The following is a 17,874-nucleotide window of genomic DNA, read 5'->3' as shown; positions in this document are numbered from 1 at the left end:
ATGAGCCTTTCGAGGAAGAAGTCATTCTAATAGTCCCTAGCTAGAACTTGAGTGACTTAAAGATACTGGTTTAGTTTGTTTAATGCTTTTTTGTTGTGGTCTTTAAAAAAAGCCCGTAAGGGGGTTAGGTTGCTTAGGTAACATTTCTGTTTTCAAAGACAGCCTAAGCATTGTGGAAGGCAAGACTCTAACATGTGTGGACTCATTAAGCCACTGTACATATGTCTTATCAGCAAGCAGTTCCAGGAAAAAAAAAAAAAAAAACACAATGGCTGGTTCTGCTAAAATTGTGAACATTCTCTTGTGTCAACCAGGCCTGTGTGGCTAGAACACAGGGAGGAAGAAGGCATTGGCATGGTTCAAGGTGGGAAATGTGGGCAGGAGACCCATCTTGTAGGGCCTTGTGAAGACCATGGGAGAAAACTGAACATGTTTCAAATGCAATGGGACACAAAATACATACTTAAAGCAAATAGCTGCCCTTTTTTCTGGCAATAGTAGGGGGCAGTTTAAAGGTATGGGGGCCTCCTCCATCTGAGAAGAGGTTGAGAAAGCTAAGGTATCAGCCCCTAAGCCGCTGACCTCTTACTCTCCTGCCTCCACCCCCACAGAAAAGAAGAGTGCACAGGAGCAAGGAGCAGCCTCGGTGCATATGCCTAGTGTCTCTATGTGGGGTCTTCTCCTTATATCATCTCATGACCCCTAGGTCTCTGCAGACCTGCTTTCTACCCAAAGGAAAGAGAAAAAGGCTGAGCAGAGGTGAAGGAGGTAACTCAAATGCATTTTCAACAACTATTTCTATTTCTCAAGGTGAATGAGAAATCCCCTGTGGGAGGCTAAATAAATGCCTTCCAAAGATATCCATTCCCTAATCCCCAGAACCTGTAACTATGTTACCTTATATGGCAAAAGGGACTCTGGAGACATGACTAAGGAATGCAGACAGCCTGTAGAAGATAGAAAGGCAAGAAAATTGATTCTCCCCTAGAACCTCCAGAAGGACTGAGCCCTGCTGGCACCTTGACTTTACCCACTGAAATTTATTTCAAACTTCTGGCCTCCAAAACTCCAAAAGAATAAAACTGTGTTATTTAAAGCCACTAAATTTGTGACAATTTCTTACAGCAGCAATAGGAAACAAATACATTTCCCTTCTTAGGGTTTTCTTCAAACTTAATGGCTGAACCTTAAACTCACTTATTCTAGGAGGGCTCCTGTCTTCGGAGGACCAGAGCATGGACACCAAAGCCTCCCAGAACTAGTTCTGGTCCCAGCTCAGCCACTTTTCTATTTGGGTGACTATAGGCAAGTCATTGCTCCTCACTCTTCTCATCTGTAAAGTAGGAAAGATAATAGTACCCACCTTGAGGGGTTACCATGAGCCTCGGAGGCAATGTGGTAGGGCATGAAATGGCCCCTGACACATAACTAGCCCTCATGCATGGTATTGGAAAACTCCAGGTTCAGGCAGGCAGGGTGAACAGTTTCTATTGCCAGGGGCTGGGGCGCCTTGGTCTTGACTTAAGAGAGGCTAGCATTCTCTAGGGGTGGAGGGCGGGGGCGCAGGCAGAAAACCCTGTATTTGGTCTGTGAGCAGAGCAAGCTACCCTCACTGTTCAGGGTCATGCTGACCCAATCTCCCCACTGGGAATGTGGCTGTCCCCTCATTGTCCTTGTCCAGCCAGCATGGACACACCGAGCCTTTCTGCACTGCAGCACACCCCATGAGCCATACGGAGAGAGAAGGAAGGGAAGGCCACATCTCCACACCACCCTGGCAGAGCCATTGGCTACAGCAGGGCTCCAGTTGTCTGGGCTCTTGCTCTCATGGTGCCCTCTTCTCAGAGAACATGAGACTATTTGTGGGAGGGACTATATACCCCTTGCTTTGGGCCCTGAATCTGAACTATTTCTGTGGCAGCTGAAAACATCCAGGAGGAAACTTCCTGGTGAAAAGGCTGTTATCCTTGAGACCACACTTTGTGAAACAAAACAAAGCAAATGTTCTCTGAATGTCACCTGAAGACCTGACTTAAGCTTCATTTCCAAGAACATATTGCCTGTCAGAAAAACAAGTGCCATATAAGGAATTCCATTAATCAGCCGGGGCAGGCAGGCGCCTGGACACACCTTTTCTGCTGAGTGACTCATCTGCAGGAGGGAGCTTGATTAGAAACAAGGGCAGCTTGCACTGTACTACCTAGCCTAGGGCTTTGGGAAGGGGACTACCCTGTTCTATGAGACCTTCCTCATCACTCTGGAGACAACCTTGCTAATCCCTTCATGGCCAATGCGAACTGGTCAGCACAATGGAAAACTGAATGTTATAATCTAGAATCTTGGAGTTGGGGATGTCCTTGACGTCCTTAGACTTATATAATGTTACATATGAAGAAATTATGCCCCAGCAGGTGACTTATCCAAACTTTCCAGCTGCAGGGTGACAGGTCAAGGTCTAGCTCTGAGCTCTGCTAAATCCTGGCTTGTACTTTTCCCCTGCAGCATGCTAAGCTATAATCCGAACCCTTTGGGTCTCAACGCTAAAATGTAGTGGTGCTTAGTTGATCAGTTTAGCCAACTAGCAAGAAGCAGGCCCGAAGAGCGGAATATAATTTTTGAGGCTGGGAAAGGGTTTGGGAGCGGGTATAAGTGTAGGGAGTGAGAGACAAGGCGTGACTTTAGCACCGTCAGAGCCTGCAAAGCACCAGGTCAAAGCAAACTTCTTCCCTTTTTCCAATCATTGCTCCAAGCTTGTAGCTAAACTTCTGTTGTCATTATTCTCTGGCCATTTTATATTCTAAGTATTCATTAACCAGTCATATTCAGGTGCTTCAAAGGGAATAGGTGCCAATTAGAGACTTTCCAAAATTTTCAGAGGGGAAAAGAACCTTGGGTACCATCTAACCCAACTGACAAGTGAGTAAACTGAGGCTTCAGAGATGCTAAGTGATTTGTCTATGGCAGTGCTTGTCCATTAGAGCTTTCAGCAATGTTGGAAATGTTCTATGTCTGTGATGTCCCGTGTGGAAACCATTAGCCTGAGGTGGCCTTTGGGCACTGAAAATGTGGCTAGTGCTACTGAGGAACTAGGTTTCTAATTGTATCTAATTTTATTTGATTTAGGTTTAAATAGCCACATGTGGCTAGTGGCTACCATACTGGACAGCATAGGTCTAAGGTCACAGAGCTGAGATGCAACACAAGGTCTCTGATTTTAAAGCATTTTTCTTTCCCCACTACCTCCATGCAGAACTCCAGGTCCAGGTGGGCTTTCTCCATGGAGCCTGAGACTTACGAAGCCAGGTGTCTGGACAAAGCTTCCAGGTAAGCAATAGTGGTTGCCGGTGTCCTGTGAGCTGTCCCAGAAGTCCAGGTAAGAAGGCATTTCATTATAATATTTGGAATTATGAGCTTCCTCACTGTGAGAGGGGAATAGAGAAGTCCATGCATTTATTCATTCTTTAAGAAAACACTGTGTCTACTATGGGCCACGTGTGTGCTAGCCACTGGGGACTACAATGGTTACTTGATATGTTTACTGATTTGGTTTCTTATAGGTGAACAGTAAAAAGTGCCACCTGAGCTCAGAGATGAGAGAGCCATTTGTCACTGGTTAAGAAGTCCCCAACTTTCAAAAATAAATAAATAAATAGAAGTCCCCACCTCTCTTTGGCAAATACTCTATGTTGTGCCGCAGAAACAGACGCCTGTGACAAGCTCACCGAAATCAGTACTGATGGAGCCTGTGCTCACTCAGCCCCTGCATCCAGCCTCTCAGACAACAGCTTGGTTTCCTCTAGGTCCAGACTGGTTTCTTTCCATGAACTCAGCCCAGGGGAGTGCAGTGAAATCATGACTGGGAGGATGATCACATGGGTTGCTTTAGTTTAGTTTAGAGGTCCAAGCTCCATAGAGAGTAAGCCACAACATTATTCTGACATCTGTGTAACGTAAACTTGCTCCATCCTTTCATGGGTGTCAGTGAGTTATCTGTAGTGCCTCGAGGACAATTATTTACAGCCTTTGTTAAAGACTTTTAACTGCCTCTGTGTGTGTGTGTGTCTACACACACGCATGTGGGTGCATTCATGCATTGAAGGAATAACAATGGTTAAGACGTAGTTGTAAAAAAAAATCTTCATAGAACTTGAATCTGGTCTAAAAGAGACACACATATAGAAATAACTGAAATTCAAAGAAAAGTGAGATAAAAGATAGGCATGGCATTCAGTGATTCTTGTTCGACATAATCAAGGGAAAATGTATTAAAAAGGGAGAATTGGGAGTGGTTCTTGATATATTGTCAGACAAAGATGGAGGAGGGCATTTTAGATGAAGAAAATGGCAGAAGCAAAGAATCCAAGGTAGGAAGGCTCAGCAGGGAATGATGAATATTGGATTAGAACATGGAGACTACACTGTAATCCAAGGACTTTGGGAGGCCGAGGCAGGTTGATTTCCTGAGCTCAGGAGTTTGAGACCAACCTAGGCAGCACGGTGAAACCCCGTTTCTACTAAAATACAGAAAATTATCCAGATGTGGTGACATGTGCCTGTAGTCCCAGCTACTCGGGAGGCTCACGCAGGAGCATTGCTGGAATCCAGGAGACGGAGGTTGTATTGAGCCGAGATCGTGCCACTGCAGACTGCAGATGAGGCGATAACAGAGTGCCAACCAGAAAGATAACTTGAGGCCTGCTTGTCAGGCTGAGGAATCTGGACTTCACTTTGTTTTCAATAGGGAGCCACTAAAGCTGTTTGAGCACTGGAAGAATATGACAGAAGGACAGAGCACGGCGGGGAGAAGCTCAAGTCAGGTAGTCAGTTAAGTGGCTATTTGTGTAACCCAGGGAAGAGGGGCTATGGTTCTGAAGAACACCCGTGGCAGAGGATAATGGGTAGCTACTATGTAACTTTTTAAGTGATTGAATGAAGGAAGAGGATCAGAGTCAAAAACGGTGCCGAGATTGAAAGCCTAAATGACTAAAGAAAGATACCATCAAGAGAAATATGGAAATCAGAAGGAAAAGCTGGTGTCGGGGAAAATGACCCTCCTGTGGAAATGTCTAGCAAGCACAGTAAAACAGAAGACAGGCATTGAAGGCTGGATGCTGGGCCCTAGGGAGTAGGTGGGTCGAGATGTAGCTCTCAGCCTTCCAGAGGAGGCTGCTGAGTTCACAGGCGTTCATGAACAAATCAAACAAGAAGAGGCGGGGTCAAGGTAAACCTTTAGAAATAGTGGAGGACACCGATGAAGGAAAGAAGTAGGGGAAGAGTGGAAGAGCAAAATGCCGCAGACCTAAGGGAGGAGAAGTTAGACAGAGGGGCCAGTCAATTCAGTCTATGTATTCAGCGCCTGTCGCTGGAGATTCATCCACGAACAAGACAAATCTGGAGCTTCTCTTCGTGGAGCTTGCTGTCCAGTGGAAAAGATGATGAACCAAGTAAGAAACTAACAAATAATTACAAATGACAATAATGGTTATGAAGGAAATAAGCTGGCTTCGGTGATAGGGGACGTTAAGAATGGGTGACACATCCTTTTAGAGAGGTGGCCAGGGAAGACCTCTTTCAGCAGGTGCTGTTTCAGCTCAGATGCGCAAGTGAGAAGAACCTGGCCAAGGAAGAGATGTGGATGTCTTTCCAGTAGAGGGAAAAGCAGGGCAAAGCTGCTGAGACGGGGAAGAGCTTGGCACGTTGGAGGGCGGCAGATGGCCAGGGTGACAGGCGCACAGACACGGGAGAGGAAGAGGACATGTGACAGAACTGGAAGGGTAGGATGGGGGCAGATGACATAGGCCACAGTAATAAAATATGGACTTTATATTAAGAGTGAATTTCAATAATATGAAACTGAAAACAGAGCTTACGGAGAGCGAGCGCTGGGAGAAGACCAATGATTCAGCCTTGAGGTGATCTTCAAGATAGCACAGGAGAGAGATGGTGGCTGAAGTTAGTTTGCAGGGTTGAGAGACTTAAAGCATCTGTACAGCCCTTCCTGGAGAAGTTTGGCAGGAAGAGAGGGGAGGGAGATGGATATTCTTGGGGATCCCACCAAAGATCATTCACCTTGGGACACCCGGGTGGCCGTGCTGATAGGCACAAGCCAGGGCTCGTTTGTATTGCTGTAGCTGAAGTCATAAAGGAAAATGGGACACCCAGCCCCTGCTCAAAGCCATTCCTGAAGTCCCTGGAAAGGCCTAGTAAAAAGCCAGCATTCTGCATCATACAAATATAAGGCAGAAGCCACCAGAGGGATTGGCCCCTGTCTGGCTGGGTGACTGGGTTTCACCCCTCAGAGCTGATGGGAAGGACAAGGCCATGGAGATGGAGTAGGAAAGCCCCAGGCCTGGGCAGCCAGCGAGGGAAGAAACTGCCTTCCCGACTGTCGCTTCACACAGTATGCTTGACTCATGGGTGTCGACAGTTGCACTGTAATTGTAATTATACTAGGCAGTGTTTCATAATACCTCCTGTCAACTGCTGTTTCGTAAAAGGCCATGAAGTTTTAATAGTTGGCTGCTTCAAGAGAGCGCTTAGCTTTTAAACACAAGCTGAAGGAGGCTGAGTAGAATCTGGGTTATAATTATAAGGGTTGAGAAGTGGCTGGGAATACTATAAATGCCAAATAAAAAGGAAACTCACGAATATCCAGGACCTGCTTGGGGAGAAGGGTTGATTCAACCCTCTGCCTGCTGCTCCAGCTCCATGCTTTTGGGCCAAAAGGCAGGAACCAGGTCTCTAGTTGCAATGGCCTCCCAAGCAGGGGGAAAGATCAAAAATTTGCCTCCTTGACTCTCTTTTGAGGCCTCGGTTTGTGTGCTGGGGTTTCTGAGTGGAAGTCCAGGGAGGAATCGGTGGAAGGGGCGGAGGGAGGCCCTGCGCCAGTGTGCCCTGGCCTGGGGGGAGTGGCATTTCGCAAGCCTCCTATGCATGCTGCAAGCTGCCTATGCATCCTTAGTCCAGAGCCTCTGACAACACCTGGGCCTGGCTTTGCCCTAGATCAAACAGACCAGGGTCTTTACCATGGGACCTGAGTTTCAGAGTAAAAAACAAAAAAAATCTCTGTGGTAGGCTGAAGAACGCATGCACCCCCAATAAAAATATTCTAGTTCCTGGAGCCTGTGATGTTATTTTTTTTTAATTTCCATAGGTCTGGGGGGAACAGGTGATATTTGGTTACATTAGTAAGTTTTTAGTGGTGATTTGTGAGATTTTGGTGCACCCACGACTCGAGCTGTATACATTAAATCCAATCTGTAGCCTTTTATCCTTTACCCCCTTCCCAACCCTTCCCTGCAAGTCCCCAAAGTCCACTGTATTACTCTTATGCCTTTGCATCCTCATAGCTTAGCTCCCTCCCATGAGTGAGAACATCCGATGTTTGGTTTTCATTCCTGAGTTACTTCACTTAGAATAATAGTCTCCAGTTCCATCTAGGTTGCTGCAAATGTCATTAATTCTTTCCTTTTTATGGCTGAGTAATATTCCATCATATATATATATATATATATATATGGAGAGAGAGAGAGAGAGAGATGCCACAATTTCTTAGCCACTCATTGATTATGAGCATTTGGGCTGGTTCCATATTTTTGCAATAGCGAATCATTCATTCTGTTTTAAACATGCTGTTATCTTATATGGCAGAAGGGACTTTGTAGATGTGATTAAATTAAGGGTGTTGAGATGATGGGATCACCCTGGATTATCTAGGTGAGCCTGATGTAACCACAAGGTTCCTTACTGGGGAGGAGTCAGAAGGAAGGCCAGGGGACGAGGGAAGCAGGGATGGGAGTGATAATGCCCTTTGAAAACAAAGGAAGGGGCCCTGAGCAGCCAAGGACTGTAAGTGTCCTCTGGAAATTGGAAAGAGCAGGGAAATGGATTTATCCTACAGCCTTTAGAAGGAAGGCAGCCTGCTGACACCTTGACTTTGACCCAGTGGAACTGATTTTGGACTTTTGGCTTCCAAAACTTTAAGAGAATAAATATGTACAATTTGAAGCCAGCAAATTTGTGGTATTTGTTTCAGCAGCCCTAAGAAACCAGTGCAATCTGCACAGATGATCCCAGTGATCAGCCAAGGTTAAGGACCTACAGTTGAGAACCTTGACACTCAAATTGTGCTCAGGGACCAGCAGCATCTGCTGCACCACAGAGATTATTAGAAATGCAGAGTCGTAGGACCTGCCCCAGACGTAGGGGATGAACGTCTGCATTTTAACAAGATTCCCAGATGATTTGAATGCACGCTTGTTTGAGAAACACTGAATTCTAGAAAAATGGATTTCCGTACTAGCTTTACTTTAAAATCTCCCTGGAAGTAGGCAGAAATGGGTAGGGCAGAGAACTTTAAAAATACAGATTTCCAGGCCAGGACATGCTGCTTTTGGAGTTTCTTGGGGATGGGGTGGTGGGGTGGCATGGTGGCTCCCTCCTGTAATCCTAGCACCTTGGAAGGCTGAGGCAGGCAGATCACCTGAGCCCAGGAATTCGAGAACAGCCAGGGCAACATGACGAAACCCCATCTCTACAAAAAACTACAAAAATTAGCTGGGCGTGGTGTCGTGTGCCTGCAGTCCCAGCTGCGTGAGAGGCTGATGTGGGAGGATGCTTGAGCCGAAGTTGAGGCTGCAGTGAGCCAAGTTTGTGTCACTGCACTCCAGCCGGGGTGACAGAGTGAGACCCTGTCTCGAAGTTTCTCAGGTGATTTTCATTTCTATTGTGAAATCAAGGGTAAGAACTAGTGATCTGGGAAAAATGGTTTTCAGATTGAATCACCAAGAAAGGTTGTTAAAAATTGAGGATTTCTGAGCTTTATCCCTGAGTTTCTGATTCAATAAGTCTTGGTGGGGGCCTGGGAGGATGCATTTTTAACAGATATCCACGGGAACTCTGATATCAAAAGTGACCATTGGGATGGGAATGGTGGCTCCCTGTAGCCTTGTTCTGCTCTGAGAGAGACTGCCTACCCCTACAATCCACCCCACTCCAGCAATGGCTCATCTGTTAGGACTTCCCTTTACCTATGGAAGCAGGAAAGTTATAGAATAGGCCCTTAGGAGGATGTAGTCCTGAGGAGGTGGCAGGGGAGTGGCCAGGAAGTGCTTCTTGGGAACATCGCATCATTCTTGATTAGATTATTCATCCCAGGTCCTGAGAAACAGCTTTTGTGGTAGCAGAGGAAGTGAACCAGCCATGAAGCTAGGTGCCAAGGAGCTGCCGGAGGTGGGGAGTGTGAGGAGCGACAGGAGGTGGGGAGTGTGAGCCGACCCTGCCTTGCCCAGCCCTGCCCAGCCCTGCCCTACTGCACTCCTGTGGTTTCAGGCCGTATAACTACATCCTGCAATGCCAGTATTTATCCTGCAGCAAACAGCTCTCTCCTGGCCTCCCCGCTCTTTTTCGATCAAGTATTATTCTATGTTTCACGTAGGTTCTGAAAACAATGTCCTCTCATCCAAAAGACCTGCAAATGTTAAACATGGTGAAAAAAAATCTTACAAATCACATGGCTCCCAAACCGAAACTATTCTTGTCTAAAATGAAGGCCTCATAGGTATTTGCTAATTACTTATTGTTTTTGTGATAATATTACTGTGCTTGAATCCTGCCTGTGCCAGTAGTTGCATGGTTTGGGGCAACTCACCTAAACTTCCTGAGATTATTTCTTCAACTGTCAAGGAGGGATCATTGTACTTCATGGGCTGATGTGAAGACTGAGAGAGAATGTACCGAAAACACGTAGTCTAGTGCCTCAATCAATGACAGATGCTGTTACTAATGATCATTTCATCTGGGAATGAGATCCAATCGGGTAACTTAGAGAAAGATTCAGTTCCTAAAGTACCTTTAGAGCTGGTTGAAGTGAAGGGGGATCTTCTCACATCTTGCAGTAATTTTCTGGAGGCTGGGTGTAAAATCAGAAAATTGATCTGAAAGTTGAAAATAAGCAAAAGAGATTATCAGGGGTTCTTTCAGTGCTAGGTTGACTTTCTATTGTTTGAGCTACATTACAACTCTGGATATGCAGTTCCTAACGTGGATTTTATCTGCTGGAGATGCAAATAATTTCTGTCCCTTAGAAAAGATAACCCAAAAGTTATCTTACAGTTTACGAGTTTGTTGGACATTGACCAGCTTTGCGTCTGACCTGGCAATCTTACCCTAACATTGCCTGTAGATACATAGCTTCTCGAATGCTCTTTGATCAGTGCTAATTTGATAAAGTATTTGACATATATTCATTTTATATTTACATGAGAATCATAATTTCACCTTTTTGAATAAATCTACTTGTATGCAATTTGTCCAGAGCTTGACTTCTTGGAAATATCAGTTTTAAGGGAGGTCTAATCTGGGTTCCACGTTACAGATGTTTTTCATGTTGGAGCATGCACAGGATAAAAAAAGGGCAGAGGTAGGTAGAGACGGGAGTATTTGTACAATGATTATAAGTTATAATTTTATTTCTCACTTCTTTCTTTGGTGCCAAAGGACTGTATTCATATTGTAATGATAGCAATTATCATGTATACCATAGCTAGATATTTATGTGTCTGCCTCTTCGTTCAATAGTGAGCTCTTCAAGCAAAGCAATTGTCTCATGCATGTTTGTATTCCCAGCACTTAGCACCGAAGTCAGCACTTGTAAACAAATAAACGTCTAATTGAAATGAACAAAGCTGTCTAGGTCCTTGCTACTCCAAATGCAATTGTGGACCAGAAGCACCCACATCAGCTGGGAGCAGTCAGAAGGCAGAATTGTAGGTCCACTCCCGGCTCACTGAATCAGGATCATCATTTCAGCAAGATCTCCAGGTGATTCTGCACACTGTTTTAGCCGAATGTCAGTTTGGGGGAAGTGGCTCTGCTATTAGGGATAAATGAGATTTGAGTAAAGAAAATTAAAATGATTATCCCCGGTTTTACAACAATCCAGCTATGATTGCAAAATTGAGATCATTGCCTCAAGCATATTGTTTCTGAGAATAAAGTGGGATAGATTGTGCTTCTCACAGTAGAATACCAGTTGGTTGATAAAATCTGTGACTTTTGGAGGTCAGAGCCATTAAGTTTGGTTTGGCAGGAGGAGTGGTAAGTTCTTTGAGTACCGATCTGTCCTGCTCAGTGCTAGGTTGAGCCTGTGAGCCTTTACTCACTAAGAGTGTCTGACTCAATTTCTGTTGGCTCCACGCCCAAACCAAATGAAGGCTCAGGTTGTCCCTTTGTGGAATCATGATGGTTTAATCACAAATGTTAAATCTCTATTTGTCACATCAAGGTTTAAGTTGTCAGGGATATTTGCCCAATATCCCTAAGGAAAGCCAAAGACAGAAGAAGAAAAAACAGCAGAAACTTGGGAGTGTCTCAGATAGAACATCTTTACAAGGAGAGGTGGGTATTAGCTGGCTGAAATAAGTGATGCCTTGCAGACAAGAATGTAGAGTTACAGAACAGGGATCTTCCAAAATATCTTCAAAGAAATTTAAACATTGAAGAATAATAAGAAATGGATGTTTTTGTCTTTTTGTCTGAACATGCTCCATTTCTTCCTAATAAATCCACAAGCCTATCTGTAAAAGAATGAGAGTTTTACTTATTCTCCCAACAAAGAGATTCAACAACTCAGCAACTCAGTAAGAATCGGGATGGCAGAGACTGGAAGTTAGAGGAAGCCTGAATCAACTCACGCAGGGTCTGCAAACCCAAATGCTTTCAGGGACCAAGAAGAGAAGCAGATGTGAGAAGCAGGAAGCTGGGTGATATTAGGGAACTGGGAAGTGAGTGCTTAGAAAAGTCATTCACATTCACATTTTTAAAATACCACTAGATGAATAAAACAATTTGTAAGCATAATTAGGTGTAATTATTTATATTTCAAAAACCCAAGACCCAGGGAAGGAAAATTTTCTGCCTACGTTCATACAATTCTAACTTACCCATAGTAATGAATATTCCAACTGTGTCAACTCCTGTTTACTCATTGAGGGGACATTTAGATTGTATTTGTTTACACAACTCTGTGTGTCTGTCTATGTGTGATAAACCAAACAGATTCGATTCTTATAACTGGTTGGAAATTACCTAGTTGCTAACAACCAAACGCAGTAACTCTAAATCACACAGTGCTGCAGTGAGAGAGTTATAAAAAATGAACAAAACCAGCGTCTTTTCTATTCATCTGGCCCATATTTTTAAGAGGCTATAAATAATTGCAATTGCATGTAGGCTATAAACAGTTAATTGTCCTGCATATTTTTGAAATAGTAATAAAAATCTGTATGTTTTAAGAGAAAGATTCCTGAATTTAAAATTTTAATTGGTTAGTTACTTAAAAAGCGTGTGTATTCCTCAGAGGAGGTGACAACTGGTGGCTGGACCATGATCTTGGCCAGTTGCTCTGCCCTAGTCCAAGCCAGGATGCACCAGCAGACTTCCCTCAAACCTGAGTTTAGCAGAATGTGCAGGGATTTCTGTTTCTAGCTTCCTGTTCAGTTATATCTGGAGGCTACCCCTGTCAGCTTTTTGCAAGCCATGTCAGGCATTAGAAATTGCTCTTCTGTAAGAAAATGGAGAAAGAGACAAGCCAGCCAGCCACTTAGAGGTCATTCGAGTCTGCCTTGCACAGTAGCACCTGCATTCAGTGGACACAGAAATCCTCTGTTGAGCATGGTTCTGTGTCTATACAATATGATTTTATTACTTCTATGTCAGGTATTTTGTGTGAATTTTTAAAAATGTAATCCTCATAACAAATAAATGTTAGTACAATTGACATCTTCATTTTACAGATGGGAAACTAAGGTTTAGAGTTTAAGTAACTTGCCCATGTGATTGGGATGGAACCTAGACCCGTCTCTCTTCACAGTCCAAGTTTTTGGGCACTAAGCTACACTCTCTACTCTAGGCCAAGCATCTAAAAGCAAGCTTGACTTACATGGTCTTTGTTTGTTTGTTTGTTTGCTTCTATATCTTCTATTAAATTGGGTGAATCAAAACAGCAGTTTTTTTTTATTTTGAGACAGAGTCTTGCTCTATCACCCAAACTGGAGTTTAGTGGCGCAATCTCGGCTCACTGCAACCTCCGCCTCCCAGGTTCAAGCGATTCCCCTGCCTCAGGTCCCTGAGTAGCTGGGACTACAGGCACGCGCCAACACGCCCAGCTAATTTTTGTATTTATAGTAGAGACAGGGTTTCACTGTATTGACCAGGATGGTCTCAATCTCTTGATCTCGTGATCTCATGATCCGCCCGCCTTGGCCTCCCAAAGTGTTGTGATTACAGGCTTCAGCCACTGCAGCAATCTTTGACCAGGACTTTGACCTTCAAATGTGGAGGATGCTGACCTTTTTTTCTAGTTATTGGGGAGAGGCTGGGTGTGTTATTCACCCAAGAACTGAGTGTTTATAAAAAGTTTTAAGAGTTCCACTGGTGAGTCAATAGAAGTAGGTGTTTTGCAGTACTCGTGTCTGAAAAGCAAATTTTCAAAAGGCAAATCCCATTGTCCTGTGGACTTCAGTTATAAAATCAGAGCCACATTCCCACAGGCTAGAATGGAAAAGTTCAGTTCCTGACTCACTGGGTTGAAAAGTTTTGGCAAGAACTGGCCAAGTGACCTGGCCTGGCCCAGGGAAGGCAGAACTTAGAAAGTTACACAATCTTCTCCTGACCCTGGAATCTCCTTTCCAAGGCAAACCCCATTCTTTCACTTCCCCTTTCCCCTGCATTTTATCAACCTTGTAAAAGCCTCCAACTCTACTTCAGTAACTGTCAGTACTGCTTCCTGTGATTCCTTCTACCCTATTTACAAAGTTCAATAATGGAGCAAAGGCTGCAATAGCAGTTTCATGTAGGAATAATCATCAAATGCAGGTTTATTCTATAGGGAAAATTCCAGATTCTAGACTTCATGCCTTGTTTTATGACTCCTGGTAATTTCAAATACCTATATATCAAATCTGCCTAAAATATGTCTTTGAAGTAATGAAGAATTTAGAATGATGAATTAAAATTTGCCATTTCATTAATTGCATTCTGAGCCTATTTTCCTGAATGCAGGACTTGGGTAATTAATTATAAGCATGTTTTGGAGTTCTAGCCAATTCAAGAATAAGCCAAGCAAAATAAGATAATGAAAATCCAAAGACTTTGAGTATCTTCAAATTGGCCTATCATATCCTTATAATTCAATTTGAATGCTTTACTTTCTTCTCCATCCCTCATCCCAGAACAACAAAATATACTTCTTTTTTTTAAAAAGGTAGGCAGTATACATTTTGTCCTTGTCCATTCTACCTGGGATGACAGTCATTATAATGAAGGGACCATACACCAGACTGAATCTCTCTGTTGTGGCTAAGGTCTGCAGCATAAAACTGAGAGGACTACCGTGCAGTGTATAAGGCACAGACTTCAAAGCCAGGAGACCCGGCTCTGAGCCACCTCTTACTAGTGTGTGCTCTTGGGGAACTGTTTTAAGGTCTGTGGGGCATTGTGTCCACATCTGCCGTGAGGCCACAGTGCCTGCTCATACGTTGATTACGGGGGTTAGGAACAGCTGGTACAAAGCAATTGCTCAATAATTGCTAGTTATAGGAGGATTTAAGCAAATGTTATGGTAATTCTCAAAGTAAAGGTGGGGGCACGATACTTAAAGTGTATATTTGAGCCCCTCGGTGGACACCATTGTACCCCCTCCTCCATTATCTCTGTCATGTGGTCAGGGTAACTTGGTCCTGGTTCCTTTTTCTCTTTCACCCTCCTCCTAGGAGGTTCATATGGTGGGCTGGCTCAAGGCCATACATGATAGCAAAATAAAAGAGCTGATGGGAATTTCCTTTAAATGGCAATACATTATCAAACACCAGAATAAATGTGTTCACACTCTAACGCACACACCCACAGACTCTCTCATAATTATGCAAATGACTAAGAATCATGTTAACTCAATATGCTTTCTGAAAGCAGAAAGAAGTTTTTATTTCCATTGCTAGTCTCTGGGACGTCAGCATGCTGGCACTTGAACCCCCTCATAAGGGCTTGATTCTGAGGGGTACAGGAAGTTGTGTGTCTGACCAGAGGCAAGAGAAAGCCCTTTGGGTGTCAGAGTGGGAGCCAGTCAGGGCTGCTGAGCCTGCCTTGCCTCATCTCAGAACTGGCATGACCTCTTGTAGGGAGGGCAATGGTGGTTACCGAGACAGGGTAGGTGGCGTGTTATAAACCCATGCCAAGAGTTTCTAAAACCCCAAACAATTGTCAAATAAGAATGACGATCACCACAAAATGCGCCACCTCTCCCACCCACATGGAGCACGGCTGCCATGTCCCTGCAGAGCTCCTGGCAGGGCATCCAACAGCCGCTCCATGCCTCAGGCATGCCAGGCAGGGAAGCGCTGTTCTCCCTTCTCTTTCTCAGTGACTGGATGCTTCCCTAGGTGAACCATAACAACAGAGCGGGCGGACGAGAACAAACTAAAATTACAAGTGACATCTCTACAGCTAAAGGCAACATAGCCACAGCCCATGGGGGAGATAAATGAAGAAGAAAATTTCTTTCTTGGGCTCACTGTTACATCTCCCCAGTGACCAGTGCTATTTGGGTTGTGGGTTGAATGACCACACATTTAGTTAACTGATTGTGCCCTTTCAGTCTCAAAAGGTAACGATTTAGATAATAAATTACATAATCACCTTAATTAATGGCCATAAGCCATGAGACTTATTGTATAGTGTATAAGGCACAGATTTCAAAGCCATCTTTTGCTGGCTGATGAGAAGATGCAAATAAGATGGCAAAAGGCAGAACTTGGGCTTAGGAGCTAAGACACCTTCTTAGGTGAATAGCGATCAAAACAAAATTACATCCAAACAATGCAATGAGCTCGGTTTCATGGGTCTCAGCATCCATCCTCTGCATGAGCTGGCATGGTGGTGGAGAGGTGCTGGTGTATGGGCAAATGGCAGCAAATTTCCAGGGATCTCCTGGTTTTGCAGCAGGACACCCAGCAATGGCTGGGGCTTGGGGAGCAGGGTCTCCCTTGGTGTGAAGAATGTGGCAAGAACCAGGCTGGGGTTAGAGCAAGGAACTAAGGCAGATTTCAGGTATGCATCGTGGGACATGCAGCAGGGGTCCACTGTGGGGAAAGCTGCAGTCCAGTGGGCTTGTGGTCCAGCAGGCTCACTCCAGGCGCAGTCTGCTGTGCTCCCTCCACACACTTACCGCTGTTACTGTATTTAATCCTCACAGTAGCCTCGAAAAGTGGGTGTTATGTTCCCTGAGAGAGGTTTGGCACCCAAAGCTCAGAGTTGAAGCAGCCTGCTGAACATTATAGAGCCAGGAAGTGGCAGGACCAGGACTATACCCCGATCAATCTGGACGTAAAATCTGTGCCCTTTTCTCTCCACCATGCTGCTTGAAAAATAAGGACTTATTCAGGCTGACAATTTGGAGAAGGGCATTGGTGCGGAGTAATCTGAAAGTGCAGTATATTGGGGGTGGGGACAGTGATGGGGTATGTCTGCAACAGAAGAAGCACCTGGGAGAGACTGAGCAGGCAGGAGGAAGGGGCTGGATGGAAAGAGAGTGGAAACTGGGCTCTCACCTGGAGGCAATGGGAAGAAGCAGGAGTGACAGCATCCAGTGTGGGTTTCAGAAGGATCATTTTGGCATCAGGGTGGGGACTGGACTCTCAGGAAGGGGTGAAGATGCTGGAGAAGAGGAGACCCCTTAAGAGGCTAGTCCAGAGAAATCTTTCAAACACGTGGCTAATACCAAGTGAGTCCCCAACTTTAAATGCATAAAGCTTCCCCATGGCCATTGGGATGAAGTAGGAGCTCCCTGGCAAATCCACAAGCCCCTTCATGACAGTCCTGCTGCCTCTCCAGTCACCTCTCCACAGCTTCCAGCCTGCTCAGCTGCCCATGGTTCTGTAAACGCTTGCTGTTTTCATTGCTTACAGTGACTTTCTCAGGTTTGGCAAACCTGTTCACAAGCTTCAAATTTCAAGTCAAATGTTCTCCCATGAGGGAAGCCTTTTCCTATTACCTGGCAGGGCTCAACTCTGCCACCCCATACAGCGCTTCAAACATGCCTTTATGAAAATGGCTTTCATCACATTTTATAATGACTTCTGTTCTTGTCTGTTTCTGAGCTTCTAGAGGGCAATGAGTATGTCTGGTTCATCTTTAATTCCCATTATTTAGCTTTGTACTTGGTGTATTAAAGATGCTTCATAACCAGAACCCTCTTCCCAAGCATTCGTGGGGCTGAAAGACTAAAATTAGTAACAGCTTACCCCTGTTCTCCCTCTGCCTGACACCCCAGCTCCATCTAGAACCACAACAAAATTCTGCACACATGTGCATATGAACTATCTGACCCCTCCCTCCAGCCTCTGTCCCTCCCTGCTGCAAACAGCCACCTGTTGCCACCTTCAAGCCTACAGGCATGCACTCCAGCAATGCAGTATACACGTGGGGGCTGTAGGAGAGTCCTGCATCGGCTCTGGAAGCAGGCTCAGGCTGTTTGGACTGGGAATCCACAGTTCTGGTTATGGCAACATGGCCTGGAATTAGGGCCCATGGTGGCAATGTCCTGTAGGTCCTATGGACTTCTTGACTTGTGGTTAGTGGTATAAGCAGAGAAAGGACAGAGCTAAGTCCTCCACAGTGTGGGGCTCAGACCACTCAGCTTTTAAATACTGTTTATTATGGTATAAAATATGTGAGACAGTGAAGATCCGAGATGAAATATTAAGGAGAGAGAAGTAGGGCTACTTTGGGAGAATATTCTATTTAGGTATTTGTATTAAGTATTAAGATACTACCACAATCCCTAGTGACCAGTTGGCTGAGTTGAGAAAGAGAAAGAGA

The sequence above is a fragment of the Aotus nancymaae genome, unplaced genomic scaffold, assembly GCF_030222135.1.
Source record: "Aotus nancymaae isolate 86718 unplaced genomic scaffold, 86718_ANA_hifiasm-v0.15.2.pri h1tg000014l, whole genome shotgun sequence".
Lineage (NCBI taxonomy): Eukaryota > Metazoa > Chordata > Mammalia > Primates > Aotidae > Aotus > Aotus nancymaae.
This window is presented reverse-complemented; position numbering follows the sequence as displayed.